General features: G+C 44.6%; 1 pseudogene; it reads left to right on the forward strand.

Moving 5' to 3' along the window:
• The first annotated feature begins 4,773 nt into the window (after positions 1 to 4,773).
• On the forward strand, positions 4,774 to 10,696 carry LOC139777117 (uncharacterized; annotated as a pseudogene).
• The last annotated feature ends 542 nt before the right edge of the window (positions 10,697 to 11,238 follow it).

An 11,238-nucleotide genomic window follows, 5' to 3' on the forward strand; every position in this document is an offset into this window, starting at 1 on the left:
CAAAAATGTCTAGTTTACTTCTTGGATTTCTTCTGCCTCCGCGACGAAACCACGCGATTCGCCCGGATGGTTTATTGCACGCCACGCTCGCCCCGCCGGAAAGTTATCTCGACCCGTTAGAGTTTCAAACGCTCGCGCGCGCGCGCGTTCTCTTTCAGAGGAAGAAATCTACACGAATCCACGTCGCGTACATTATCGCATTTATATATATTATCGCTCGTTATCTATTGCCTCTTCCTCTCCGTTGCTGTCGGTGACGTTAATAAAACGATAAACCAAGTGTAGCACTCGCACTCGCGTGCAAGCCATCAATAACGAAGCGTCCGGAAAACCTTAATGTTTTATAATTTTACACGCCTAGTTAAGTATGTATCGAAGCAGGCTGGCCGGAGAGAGGCACATTGTGAAACAGCAGCAAGATGATATAAAGGCACAAGTAAAACGTGTCTTTGTAGAATTATGCACACTCATTAGCACGTAATAAATATGCTAACGCGTTTTATACTATCTGACGCTAGTCATTTTTCTTCGTTCAACGCTTAATGTATGCAGACTCATTATCGATGGCCTGCTGCCTTGCAGCACTCGCGGCAGAATAGTCGTCATTTCGAAAATGTTGCGGAGACTCGTACGACTGTATACGACAATAAGACAAATACTTTTAAGCAGGAAGGCAATTCTAGAGTTAATAAATAACGATTGCACACGTCGTTGATATACGTCCAAGTACGAGACGCTAAGAGTAAGTAAAGAGATAAATTTAAATCTCCTGAGAAATGTATTTTTCGTAATTTTGCAACGATGTTAGACATTGATTTTTCGCAAGCGAATAACTTGCTCCTCGCTGGCCCGCGTTCCTTATCGCGACTCGAAAAACTCTCGTGCTTTTAAGGAATATCGAACTCTTATCCTTCACGTAATCAAACGTGAACGCGAAGACGGAGGAAAGCAATCTCTCAGGAAAGTCTGAAAGTCTACGCCGTGTCCGAGTATTCAGACATTATCGTGATTGAGCGTGCCAACGGTAGGGTTCGCCGGGTTGGAGGGCGAGAACTGAGTGATTTAGTGGGGTGGCTACTCGACGACTGACCGAGATAACCTGCCTGTCCACGGAACAACCCCATTTGTCCAATGTCTTCCGCTACAAAACTGCTCCGATGCCCTCCGGGCCCGCGTCCTTTTGAATAATGATGGCGCTTTGTCAACTAACGGCCTGCCGATAGTACCCGAGTACGTTAGACACGTACGAAGGAGTACGTCGGGTAAAATTTCACGTTTTCTCGCGAAACGTCGTCGCGTTTTATCGCGGTGAGGAAAAACAGGAGCAAGGAATTATTATATCCCCGCTAGATATAATAAATTTTAAAATCATCTCGATTAAGTACGTGACGTCAAACGGTACCTAAGGCGGTTATACGTTATTCCTCTTAATACGCTGTGTACTGACGCTGCAAAATATTAAGTAAACTACATCGTGTTACCTTGCCCGCAACACTCTGCCGCGTGCAAATGGAATTCTGAAGCGAATCCATTTACGTCGATCGACTTGACGTCACCGCGTCTTTATTCTATTCTTTACGCTACCTGCGGTATCGATGACACCGGGCTCTTCCATAAGATTCCGGTTACATAGCACGCCTTGATCCTTCGCACGTCTAGGAAAGAAGCGCCGTCTACCTTTTTTTTCCTTATGTTTTCGCCCCAATAGATTTATTGCTATTGACTCATATCTTCTCAGCTATCTACTTTGTCCTACCCGAACAGACATGTATACTATCGATATATACAGATATGAAAGATACGAGCTTATACGAGAGGTCGACGGCGATAAAATATAATTTGCCACTCTCTTCAGAGGAAGTTGGGGGTAATTTCGACCCTTAGCCTTTTTCAAGATAATTTGAAAACTATTAAAGATAACTGAACTTTGTTTTCGCTGAGTTATAATGCCAAATGTTTGTTACAACGTGTTCCTAACAAATTTCGTTTATTTTATAGTGAGTAAAATGTTATAACAAATTTTTCGAAGGTAGGAGAGACGGGAGAGACCGAGACCGAGGCTAGTTAATACATGGGGCAAGTTGGTACACGGTAACTATTGTAAAAGTGACAAAAGATAATATTGCATAAAATATAGTATTTTCGCAAAAATATTGCGATAATATTTCAATTAGTTATTTCAGGCTGAGTAGCGTATTTTCACAAACAGAAAATATTTTTAGTTTTGTGTAGCCAAAAGTAAAATAAATCAGTGATATATTAAATGTTATATTTATAAATTTGGTCATTATATCATAATTCTAACTGTTTCTTTAAAGTCTTTACTTTAAATGTAATAACTTCCATTTATGTTAATGTCTTAAAACATTTTTTTGCTCAAGTAATAATCAAAATATCTAAATATGGGCTGGTTGTGACGGGGGGTAGGTTGTTACAGCTTTCTACATATAATTTTGATCAATTCCGTAGATGTAACACATAACCTCGGCGCAATACACACAGCGACAAATATTTTAATATTATGTAAGATTTCACCGTTAATTTCACGTCTCTTATTACGTATGACAACCGATCAATACAGAACATCAGTTACATTATATCTATATTATAATTTTGCACTCAACAATGTAATATAACATATTGTCACATGCTGTTATTTGTCTTTATTAAATATATACTTTGAAAACTGGATCTTTCAGAACTTAATCCAGTACTGTAACAACTTACCTCACATATGGGGCTAGTTGTTACAAATGTAGTCGCCTTATAATTTTCATTGGTGCAACAAAATTAATTATACTATTCAGGTAAAAAAATTATTTTTATGTTGTATAAGCACACACACACACACACACACAAGCGGCTATTGAAAAATTCTTTTGCGGCTTATATTCCATTTATTAGTTACATGTAAAAAAAACATTAAAGAAAAGCGTACCAACTAACCCCGGTCTCCCCTAGATTTTTGTAGGGTAATTTAAACCATGTTGAGAGCAAGGTGATACACTTTATTAACCCTTAACTACACTAGCGGGGTACAAACGTACCCCAACGTACACAATTACGCAAATATTTTTTGCATGGCACAAACGACGTTGCCCCGCTTCCATCTATTCTCAGTGCCAGTCAGCATCTCACACCAGGAGAACGCGTAAAAATTTGGGGTACAAAACTACCCCGCAGGTGTAGTTGTATAGGCCAGATTTAGCCAGCGTAGTTGAGGGTTAATCTAGCAAAAGAATAATTTTTCTCGTATTTTAAGGCATATTAACAATGAAATAGTCTATATAACAATTATTATATATTATATATTTATTAATTTATTATATTCTAATTTATTACAAAGTTTAATTCTTGTGGTCTTTGTACCAATGTCATACAAATATGTAACATGTTTAAAATTTTTTACTCACAATAATATGTACTTATAATGTACACTCATCATAATATTATCCTGAAAGAAAAAAACAATAGAATATAAAATGCAGTACTTATAAAAAATATTATACCAACTATCTCAAAATTATCCGATATCGCTATTTTTACTTTTTTATCGCGCGCTATAAAAATGTACACCATATGACACTTGCTAAATAGACTACATTAAAGTTCTATTTTTTACATTTAGTTTTACATTTTACAGTTTAGTTTTACATCCAACAAAAAGCGGCTAAGAATCTGTGAAGTATATTAACTGTAAAATAAAAGTTTATATAGTAACCTTACGCTGCAAGCGATACACACCAAATCTTCATTTTAATTTTTAACTTTGTGACACGTTGTGCCACGCTGCCACTTTATACGTTAGATTAGGGGGCCAGCTAGTAATTCCAATATAACTCTGCTGTTCGCTAGGTTGTAACACTTAATAATCTAGATATAGTGATGGTTCACGTTGCCCACGTGTCTCAAAGTACCCCAACTTCCTCTACCGGTTGCCTTCTCAAGTAGGCCTTTTTTATATTAATATTATTACACATCAACTTAGTTTTAATATTCAGTTTATGATTGTAACGAGACACGCTTCGACGTGCGATCGAAATATAAAAATATTACTTTCTCTTTCCTTTCCCGCGATATAAATATTAAAGTTTATTAGATTTAAAATGCGCTTCGCGAGGAGAGAAATGCGGATTACGTTCGGTATGTTCGGTCAAAGCCGAGGAACGAAAGCCGGGACCGGATGAGAAGGAAATCCCGACTCTCTGCGGCGCGAGAAGAAGCAAAATGGACCGAAAGAAAGAGAGATTGTAGAAGAGGCAGGGCATGGGGGCAGGAGAACAAGCTGGTGAAGATTCCCCCCGCGGATGGAAAGAGATGGTGAGAGCGAGGAGCCGAGCGGGCGAGCGAGGTGGGCCGTGAATTTATATCCCCGGTCAGCCACTTGAAACCATCAGCGGCTCGTTTGAAGTTCCACCTTGGCCGAGCAGACGTTATAAAGACAAACTATGCCTACGGCACCGTCATGCCCCACCACTTTATACCATAATTCTTCAAGCCGATCCACGAAACGGCCACTCGATCTCGAGAGGAGAGACGTACCGCGGCTTTCTCTCTCTCTCTCTCTCTCTCTCTCTCTCTCTCTCTCTCTCTCTCTCTCTCTCTCTCTCTCTCTCTCTCTCTCTCTCTCTCTCTCTCTCTCTCTCTCTCTCTCTCTCTCTCTCTCTCTCTCTCTCTCTCCCCCTCTCCCTACCCTACCCTACCCTTCTCTCTTTCTCCTTCACTGCATAGCTCGTCTACCCGTCCACGCCGATCTACGGCATCGGGCCTCTCTCTCTCACTCCCTCCCGTACCGGACGGTCTTCGGCTCGTTTCCTTTACGGTTAGTGCCCGAGGGTAATAAAGATGGTTCTGCTTATGTACAACCGGCAACCGGAGGCGGAGCCAGGCTGCCCTCTGTGGGCAGGACTAACGCAAATGACTCTTCCATGCAAGATGGCGTAGGCATACAAACCGCGGTGGTGTGGTGTGCCCGCGAGGTGCTTTTATATTTAGCATGCGACGTGTGCAGGGAGACCCCGAGCGCACCGACCGAATGCACCGCGCGCGCAAGCAGTCGACCGTCTGGCGTCAGCGCCGATCGCCTGGCCACGCTTGACCATGTCTCCGCGCGATCTGACGGCCGCTCGAAACGCCCGTCCGTCTCTCGTCGTCCCTCTTCCGCTTACCGGCCACAAATTTCGACGGAGTGACAGCTTGTGAGACGCTCGGTTTACGGTGCACGTGCTGCCCCTTTTCCAAAGAGACGCGTCTCGACGCGGCAGGGAGGAAGGGAGGCAGAGGGAGGGGAGTCGGTGGTGCCGCGGAGACCACGAGTATCCCTCCGCGATTGTGGCGTACACAGTGAAATCTTGTCGTCGATTTTTTTTTTTTTTTTAATGTAATGCACCTCTCCCTTCCTCTCTCCGCAGGAGGTGAACTTGCAGATTCGTCGTCCGTTTCCCCTAGTTGGAAATCCAACTACCGTGTCGCCCCGTCTGATCGAATTAACACGATTGTGCGTTACAATGTAACGTTAGGTCTGGTAATGATACGATAATGAAGACCCGCGGATATAATTATACCGGTTACCGGTCGTGAATGTCGCGTCGGAGACATGTATGCAAAGTGCTTGGCATACATAAATGGCTCACACATCTCATTACCCTCCCTCGAGTCACTTTCGAGGAGGGGGACTGAAGATAAATATCGAAATTATAAGATACGGCCGATTTTAGCGGCTTAGCGGTAATATGTAGTTCCTCTGATTGTGAATTATGGATAACAGCTGTAGAGTCCCCCCCCCTCCCCCGGTAGAATCGGCGTGTAGAATTACGAGCCAAGTGTTCTCCGAAAGATGCAAATCACCGAAAAATGTTGACGGATTTACGAGATTCATCTGCATGGTTCTCCGATAAACAAATGCAGATGGAGCGTAAGATTTGTGCGAGACTCGTTATGCATTTTGCCAAATAACGCAATTTCCGTGGAATTTATTATGCCGGGAGGAGAACCCGTAGTTGTTTCTCATTCAACAAACACGGATCTCCTCGGCGGGATTATGTCCTCGGTCTGATAAATATTTCTGGCGAATTTATTCGCGTATTTTATATTGCTCGTTGACATTTGCGAAAATGGAAATGCATGATGGAAGAGACGTACGCGAAACACGGAGGGAAAGGAATATCTCTGCGTCAACGACGTCGCTATTTCTGTTTTATCCCCACGTCGTTGAATCTTAATTAATTAATAACTGAATTAAATTACCGACTTTCTCTTAAATCAATGACGCGCTCAGCTGGACCCCGTCTCTAACCCGACAGGCTGGACGGGCTAGACGCACCAACGGAAAGATTTACAAGACGGTTCGACCGCAGAGATGAGTGTCTCTTAGCGTCATTAGCGGTTAGAGCCTTTTTCCAACGCCTCTCTCTCTCTCTCTCTCTCTCTCTCTCTCTCTCTCTCTCTCTCTCTCTCTCTCTCTCTCTCTCAACTTGCGAGCGCTTTGATCGACGCGGCGTTCTTTCCGCCGACGAGGAATCGCGACGAGTGATTCGAGACACGCTTGTCTCGCACGTGGAATGCGGGTTCCCGGCTCGTTCGATTATCGGACAGCAGGCAGAAAAACTACAAGCCCGGCTCCTCAGTGGCGTGGAACGCGTCTTTCAGAGACGTTCGTCAGTGTTCGTACATGTATACGAACATGATAATATCGTATCGCTTTGCGATTCTCTTGCGGGCATGCGTTTGGCACCTTCCAATCGTTGCCGAGCGTTACGTCGACCTCGTGACACGCAATGCTCGCTGACCGAAAATACCTGTATTTTCGTGTCGTACAAGCTACACACCCAAACAGCACACGATATCCTATGGATATTCATTTATGTATATTTCATGTCCGGAATATCCATAGACGTTATATGAATATCTATAGGATATCGACGCTGTTTAGGCAGCTATAGTATAGTGATATATCTGTAGAAAAAAAGTTTATTGAAATTGCGATAACGCGAGCCACACGAGAGCGAATTACTAGCGTCTTAGGCAGGTTCTTCACGGCTACGTCCCGACCGCAAAAGACCAGATGTTCCGGTAGATAAAAGACCCGGCGGATCGGATCGGAAGATGGCGAACGGGAACAATCGCTCGATTGCCGGTCGTCGGCGCGGCGGGGGGGAAAAAACGAAGATTTCGAGATATTCCATAAATGTAACATGTTCGAATGACTCCGATCGGCTCGGTGACCGCTGGTGGCGCGGGGGACCGAAGGAGAGAAGTAGATACGTCGGGCACGTAGCACGGGGGCCATCAATCCTGCCGAGACGTAGACGAACAGCCGTGGGCCACGGCAAAGCGAACCGACATCAGTCCTCCTCCTCCTCCTCTTCTTCGTGGTCGTCGTCGTTGTCTGCAATGCGAAAAGACGAAACGCGCTCGGAAGCCGAAGACGCGTAGATGCGTTGGTAGAAACCCGCTACTTAGCAAGCGAACATGGTGTCTTAAACCGTGCCTGGTCCCCCCCCCCTCGAGGCGCTCCCGCGCTCCACTGGACCTCCCGGTGCCTCGCGAACTCTCCGCAGGGGCATCAAAGGACCGCATCCCCTTTGGAATTCTCTAGTTGTTAACATTTAACAGTGATGCCTCCCATGCAATTTTTGTCGCGCATGCTTGTCGAGTTCTCTCCGTCGCGACAAATCCCCCCTTCCCCTCTTCTCTCTCGCTCTTCTCGCGATTGCTAATGAAACGATTTAAATTAAGGAGGAGGACACGGCGCGCTGAGTTCTTTTATGGAGAGGCTTTAACGAAGGGGAGACAGCTGTATGACATAAATCTGGATGTAAATCCGTAAGTTTTAATTCGTCGAACGTCAATGACGTCCATCGTTTAACTCAAAATACTTGATATTCTCGAATAAATCATGTTTCAAGATTTAAGATGCTAATACCTCGTATCTCAAGTAAATTATCTTTTTTTTTTTTATAATCAATCATAAAGTTCTGGCTAATAAATTTTAAGACGAGCGAGAGTTAACACTTTGATGATAATTCATCCGTCTCGATAAAATGTTCAAGCATTTACGTCACACGCGGAATATTCTTTCTATCCTTTAATATATTACAGCTAGTTACGAGCGTCTCGCACACGCGCTATTCTATCGCGCGTTTCTCGACGCGGCTATAATACCTAGCTATTCTTAGTTTCCGTCGTGCGCATTGTATCAACGTTACAACGGCGGAGCCTGCAAGTCCGCGGGAGCGAGGGCGAGGGGGCGGGCGACGGAAAGGGCGCGGTATAGGAAGACCGGGACAGTTTTATAGAGACGAATTCTCGTCGTAAAGACGTCAGGGCCACCTCCGCAACTCCCACCTGTCTTCGCGAAAACGTTACGAGTACCGGAGGATTCACAAGTTACCCCGTTACCTTTCCTCCTCGTCGTCGTTGCCTCGCCATCGGAGACACAGGAGTCTCCTGGTCGCAGTCGCTTCCCCTCGAAGCGACGTTCGAAACGACTCGTATTTTCGGCTACGTTAAATCCTCGACGATGGACGATCAAGCCGATTCTCGTCTATCCCTCCCCCGAACAAACGCCCTGTTTTGCACACGAACGAGAAATTATCGTATTATTGTTTTCCGTCTCTCCTTTCCTCCGAGGGTTAGGCGGCCGCGGCCTCGCGCCCGCTTATCAGTACATCTCGCGTGCGCGAAAAATGTCCGTAAATCCTGCCGTACACATTTCCGCCCTTTCTGACGTAGCTCCACCTACTCGCCGTGCCCCGCTCGTCGGCGCCCGATTCCCGGTGCTATACGTAATAGAGAGCGCGGGGAGAAACTCCCGATGTTGTTGCGTCTGACAAGCTTTTTCTGGTACAATAAAAGTCAGAAAGGGGCAATCTATTACCTTCTCCCTACGGCCTATTCTGGAGGCGGGGAGGTCTGACTGCTGCACCGCCGCCGTTTCGAGCTGGTCGGCGCCTTTTGATCCGCTCCTGCCTCCAAGTCCTGCTACTGGAATTTCCTATCCGCTACCAAGACCGCTACTTATTGCCGCTTCTCGTCTCGTTAATTTATATACGTATGTACGCACAACAGTGAACTCTTCATCCTCCACCCGTCGGGCACTCTTTCCTTTTTTTTCTGGTTTCTTGCACTCCGACGAGAGTGCAAGCTACGTCCGTATACGCGGTACTTTGGACTTTTGTCGCTGTCGCAGAAGGGAAACAAGCGGACCTACACGCTTACGTGACGCAGTCGCCTAATGGTTTCATTATGCTCTATTGCCCAGATATACACCGAGATTTCTTTAAATCTTGGAAATCGACACTCTGGATAATATCCTGTCGTTTCCCCAAGAAGGTACTGTAATTTTTCGACTTTAACTTCTCATCTCGTCGCGTATCAGCAGTTCAGAATTTGTATTGCTTTATCTATAATATTCTATTATCTATAATATTTACATTCTTTTATATTAACACGAATTTGTAAATTCTGCACGCGATATGAGCGACTGTAAGATTGATTATCTACGCGAGCAAATATCGAATAGTCATTGCTCATGCAGATATTGCAAATGATCGAATGAAGCGTCCGTACAGCGATAAATCAATTCAAATAAACGTTATATAATTAATATCTAATATAGATGTATGTCTCGGTGTATACAGCATCGGCGCTGTGTTGTGATCTGACGATGCACAAGTGCTGATATTGTCAGAATGAAAACTCGACGCTAGACAGACGTCGATCAAATTCAGATATCGATGCCCGCGCCTAACATTTTAACACACGCACACGCACACAGTTCCCGCTCGATTCCATTTTCTACCTCGTGTTTCTAACTATGCCCCGCGGTGCATCGTGTGCAATAGAAAGAGAGTCACCATCGCCGAACCCCTAAAAGAATCCGACGCGCTCGGTAAAACGAGGCCGTAGATCTCGCGGCGCCGTTAGATGTGACACGTCCGACTGCCGGCTTCCCCCCTCCCGCCGGTTTAACTCTTTCTTTTCCCCACGACTTGGCTGCTGCCGACTTGGCGGCTTCGATACCCGTCCGTCACGAGCCGTCATTAAGTCCCGGCCAGATTCCTATCTGAACGGACAGCTGAGCCTCGATCTGGACGGCGAAAAGAGCATCGGCTTCTGCGAGCCGCTAGCATTAAAGCTGCCGACGGCGAGACCAGGGTCAAGGCTTCGACAAGCCCTCAACTACCCGTCAGCTACCTATCGATCAGCGTCGCTTTGCCACTTGGACTATCCTGGCGGTCGTGTTTATCATTTAGACGCAACAAATCCAAAATAATATAACTAACATATTTTCTTACAGTTAACCCCTATACCGTATTTTTAATTATTCTTTAAACATCCTAGTATACATTTTTACTATGATTGTAGAAGATTGGATATTTCCATGTTCAGATTGATTTAGTCAATCTTTAATTACTGAAATATTAAAATGATTCCAATATAGTTCCACTTGATCACGCAAAAAATAATTATTTCTTTTACGCAAATGTTGTTTTATTATATGCTTATTGTATAATATACTAAATATTAATGATTATTGAAAAAGTTATCGTTAGGAAAATAATGCATCTATATATATTATACAAAAATAATATGTAATGTGTATATTTGAGGTAAGCAACAATGTAACTATGTAATATGTAATAAAGATGGCTCGTTTAATGACTTGCAAACATTTATCGTGCATCTAATTGCATGTGAGAATTTATCCTTTTGCTTTCCTGAAAGATTGATCGGAGAGGTAATCATCGGAGATAAGAACATTCGTGGTGTTTCGAGGAAATGCTCAATGCGCAATTCCGCTGCCTCGGTTGAGGAGATAAACGCGAGTCCATTTTGACGTGTCAGCTAATCTCGCCGTGACATATCACGGTGGCTCGATCGATCACCAGGCCATTACATTGTCTGATTCGCCGCCGCCGCCGCCGCGATAAATTATTACTACCGATAAATCGGTAAAGAGAGAGTAACGCCACCGGCGGATAGTAACAGGTCCAGACGCGAGTGACTTGCGCAGATAACTCGCAACACGTTGCCCTCTCGACAAGGTGTCAGAGCTAATGCCGGTTTCTCTTACTGATTCAGCAGTCGGTTCGCCACGCTAATTTGCGCTCGAAACCTCATTCCATCCTCTCGCGGGAGTGGATCTTCTCGCTCCGAGAATTGGCTATTGACGTTCCGATACAATGCCGCGTAGACGAAGGGAAGATTAAAACGTTAAGTGATTCGAAAGCTACG

This window comes from Temnothorax nylanderi, unplaced genomic scaffold, assembly GCF_030848795.1.
Source record: "Temnothorax nylanderi isolate EJ_2023f unplaced genomic scaffold, tnyl_v1.0 TNYL_tig0139_pilon, whole genome shotgun sequence".
NCBI classification, from domain to species: domain Eukaryota; kingdom Metazoa; phylum Arthropoda; class Insecta; order Hymenoptera; family Formicidae; genus Temnothorax; species Temnothorax nylanderi.